This window comes from Glycine max, chromosome 10 (assembly GCF_000004515.6).
Source record: "Glycine max cultivar Williams 82 chromosome 10, Glycine_max_v4.0, whole genome shotgun sequence".
NCBI classification, from domain to species: Eukaryota; Viridiplantae; Streptophyta; class Magnoliopsida; order Fabales; family Fabaceae; genus Glycine; species Glycine max.
In genome coordinates, this window is record NC_038246.2 from 8,171,103 (window position 1) to 8,175,646 (window position 4,544).

Sequence of the window (4,544 nt, forward strand, 5' to 3'; positions counted from 1 at the left end):
CTTAATGAGTGATTAAGAGAAGTTAAGGGGGTCGTTTGTTTGCCCATATGTTATGCTTAATAAATAGTTGCCATCATGTCAAACCATTTTAAATATTGAATGAAAAATTCAATTTTCTCATTCAATACGGTCATAAATAAATAATATAAACCCAATTAAATTTTCACGAAAATTACATATTACTCCAATTTGCTTTTATTTCCATTTATTGTCTTTAATTCAACCCTTTGTTAAATAATAAAAACATAATAAAATAATGTTGGCAATTAATTGAAAACCGAAAAGAGAAATAAATTTTAATCTAAAAATACATATATGCTTTAAGTCACCCCCTACATATTCATCCTATAAAATGCCTCCCTTGGCCTTTAACACAAAACCATTCACCCCACTTTCTTTTCCCGTTCATAGCGTGGCTTCCCTTTAGGCAAAGCTTGATCCTTCAAGCCTTTTAAGGTACACAGGTACTCATTGTGCTCTTTTCTTCTTAATTAGAAATTTTTATGGGCATCTTTTATCTAACAGTTTGAGTCAAAATAGGTAGCATCCTTTGGCCAAAATTGGAAGAAACATGAGCGATAAAAAAGGAAGCACTTCAAACCATGGCTTGAATTTGAACATACCCCCACCAAGGGTTGCCAATCAGATACCTGATTCACCAACTCGATTACCAATAGCGCCACCAACATCACCATCAAGCTCATGTGTGTCTAGCGAACTAAGCCAAGATGACAACAGCAGCAGCAGCAGCAACAGAAACAACAACTGCGGCTGCACTCGGAGCCCTGAAGACATTTCCATGGTGCTAGTTGGGAGTTCTCATTGCCTTATGTATATGATGGTCAATGAGGGTGAACCCAAGTGCCCCAATTGCAAAAGCACCACTTTGATTCATTTTCTTAATTACAACAACATCCCATAAGGAGGGGACACAACGCTATGCTACCTTGCTGCGATTTCTGCATTTTGTGCCGCAAGTAGGATAAGTTAGCTTTTAAAAAAAACAGCAATCTCCTTTTTAGGAAATTTCTTTTATCTTATGTTTTCTAAGTTTTTCCTAAACCTTTCTTTATGAGTTGTGCTACTTGCGCTCCACTTTTTACCTTTATCTCCTCTTCTTAGTAAGGAAATCACAAAAGAGTTTAAGTGTAAGTAGCACTACATGTTAGGGAGGTTACTCTCAATAAATGGTTGTCTCACCAAGTTTACCATCTTAAATATTAGGTTAGGAAATTTCCTCCATCAGTATGGCTAATTAACATATCATGTAAACCTGATTATATAAAATAAGAGAATGAATCGCAAGGTATTTCAATTATCTATCATTGATTTTCTTATTTGATTCACACATGAGTTAGACAGTTTTCATTTTTGACTTATTATGAATATGAAATTATTCGACGTTGTCAATAATTATAATTTTATTATATTTTATATCATTTTCTTATTTCTAATTTGACCTCTACTAACTACTAATAACTAAATCAAGCAACATTGGCAACTAAGTGTCAATAGGCATAATTGGAAATTGGAAATTGGGAATAAATGAATATCATCAAAATATATGTTGATTTTAACTTTTCAAATATTATTTATCCTTACTACCTAAACGTTTTAAGTCTTTTGAGTGTGAATGATCAATGTTTGAATGAATTTGTGTTATTATGATACATGAGACTGATTTAATAGGTCTTTCTGATAACCAATAGAATATGACATGTTATCAAAGTCACGGTGTCTTAATGAGTGATTAAAAGAAGTTAATAGGGCCATCTGTTTGCTCGGATGTTACAACGAATAAATAGTTGCATCATCACGTCAAACCATCGTAAATATTGAACGGAGTTTTGGTTTTGTGCTTCAAGCTTTTTAAAAACGACAACTTATTTTTAATTCTTTTAAAAGAAGTTTTCAAGATGGGGTTAGTTTTTGTTTTCTCCAATTTTTAGTTTTAATATAAACTCATTTTGAAAGTTTCATATCCTATGAAATTAGTTTAAGATTGTTTTTTGTGCGGTGGTGACAGCAATGTTGTAGGTGATTACAACATGGTGATGGTGGTGCCGATGTCGACTGTGGCATTGGTGGTGGCAATATTGATGACAATTGTGGTTTTGCGGAGGATGGTAGTCGTTGCATAGGTGGTGATCGTGGTAGTAGTGTCGGTGCATATGGTTATGGTGGTGGTGGTAGCGGTGCCGGTGGTGGTGGTGGCAATAGCGATAGCGATGCCGATGATAATGTTGGTGGTGATAGAGGTGCCGATGGTGGTGGTGATTGCAAAAAAAATGAAAAATGTCAAATGTAAGAAGTTTGCTTTTGTAAAAAATAAAAACCCTTATTTTTTAGAATAACCACGCAAAATACTAAAAGCATTTGATTATGCAGGTGATTACAACACGGTAGTGGCGGGGTTTCGCATGTTCGTTGCTACCTCCATTATCGCCGGAGAAGGGAAACCTTAACGCTGGATTATTCTTGTTTGCCTAAGAAGTGTATGAACAACGATGCCGTTAAGGAGTGAAAATAAGTGGAGTTGAAGGAAGACTGTTTTACTAATAAGTGGAGTGGAAAGAAGATAGTAATGAGCTGGCAATGAAGGTGGAGGTATTCGAGGTACCGCGTTCGACGATGGTGGCATGGTGCGGTCGGGAGTGGTGGTGGTTTTCGTTGGAGAAGGGGAGGAGGTGAAGAAGGTAAATACGTGGCAGTGACTAGGCTTGATGACGTGACACTCTGTCTGCCATTTCATCACTTAACGGAAAGGGACTAACTGCAGGCATTACGTTGAAACGTAAAAAAAATTCAGGTACTAAGTTGAAAAAAATGAATGTTAGGTAGTAATCTGAATACCGCCTATTTTCCAAATTTGAAAGACTTAATTATGAGATTTTACGAGTAGATTTTGAAGCAATAATATTTGAGTTTACTTGTTGGTTTTTACTTTGTTTCATTATCTAATCCAAGAACTTGAGAAGAAAAGGTCATACTCCTTGATATCTTCGAATTTCCAAGCAAGAAACAAGAGAAGCAAAAATCAGAAACGTGTTTGATGCAAAAACTTGCTTGATCGATTTGCGTGTCACTATCCTACCCCTCTTCTAGTAACCAACTGATCCACTTCAATTTTACATTATCAATTATTAGAATTTAATTAGCTTTTATATAGTTTTGTTGTATCCAATTCAACCTCTAGTTAAATACTAAAAACTTGGCAAGACAACATTGACAACTGATCTCAATAGGCAAAAGAGAATATCATCAAAACAACAAGGAATAAAAAGGAAAATAAATTGAATACCATCAAAATATATGTGGTTCTTAAATTTTCTTTTAGTTTTAAAATATGAATTATTCTTGCAAGCTAGAACATTCTACATCTTTTGAGTATGGAGATTCAACATTTGAATGAACCAACTTTACTATGTCACATGACACTTATTTAATATGTCTATCTGATATCCGATAGGATACGACAGGGTGTCTTACAGAGTGATTAAGAGAAGTTATGGGGGTCGTTTGTTTGCGCAGATGTTATGCTTAATAAATAGTTGCCCATCAAGTCAAACCATCTTAAATATTCAATGAAAAATTCAATTTTCTCATTCAATACGGTCATAAATAAATAATATAAACCCGATTAAATTTTCATGAAAATTACATATTACTCCAATTTGCTTTTATTTCCCTTTATTGTCTTTAATTCAAACCTTTGTTAAATATTAAAAACTTAATAAAATAATGTTGGCAATTAATTGTAAACCGAAAAGAGAAATAAATTTTAATCTAAAAATACATATATGCTTTAAGTCACCCCCTACATTTTCATCCTATAAAATGCCTCCCTTGGCCTTCAACACAAAACCATTCACCCCCCTTTCTTTTCTCGTTCACAGCTTGGCTTCCCTTTAGGCAAAGCTTGATCCTTCAAGCCTTTTAAGGTACACAGGTACTCATTGTGCTCTTTTCTTCTTAATTAGAAATTTTTATCGGCATCATTTATCTAACAGTTTGAGTCAAAATAGGTAGCATCCTTTGGCCAAAATTGGAAGAAACATGAGCGATAAAAAAGGAAGCACTTCAAACCATGGCTTGAATTTGAACATACCCCCACCAAGGGTTGCCAATCAGATACCTGATTCACCAACTCGATTACCAATAGCGCCACCAACATCGCCAACAAGCTCATGTGTGTCCAGCGAACTAAGCCTAGATGACAACAGCAGCAGCAGCAGCAGAAAAAACAACAACCGCGGCTGCACTCGGAGCCCTGAAGACATTTCCATGGTGCTAGTAGGGTGTTCTCGCTGCCTTATGTATATGATGGTCAATGAGGGTGAACCCAAGTGCCCCAAATGCAAAAGCACCACTTTGATTCATTTTCTTAATTACAACAACATCCCATAAGGAGGGGACACAATGCTATGCTACCTTGCTGCGATTTCTGCATTTTGTGCCGCAAGTAGGATAAGTTAGCTTTTAAAAAAAAAGGAATCTCCTTTTTAGGACATTTCTTTTATCTTATGTTTTCTATCTTTTTCCTA

General features: G+C 35.4%; 1 long non-coding RNA gene across 1 annotated transcript; it reads left to right on the forward strand.

Moving 5' to 3' along the window:
• Nucleotides 1-395: 395 nt before the first annotated feature.
• LOC102664204 (uncharacterized) lies at nt 396-752 on the forward strand. Its single transcript, XR_005886613.1, has 2 exons — nt 396-464; nt 541-752. It is a non-coding gene; the product is annotated as an uncharacterized lncRNA (long non-coding RNA).
• Nucleotides 753-4,544: the final 3,792 nt, after the last annotated feature.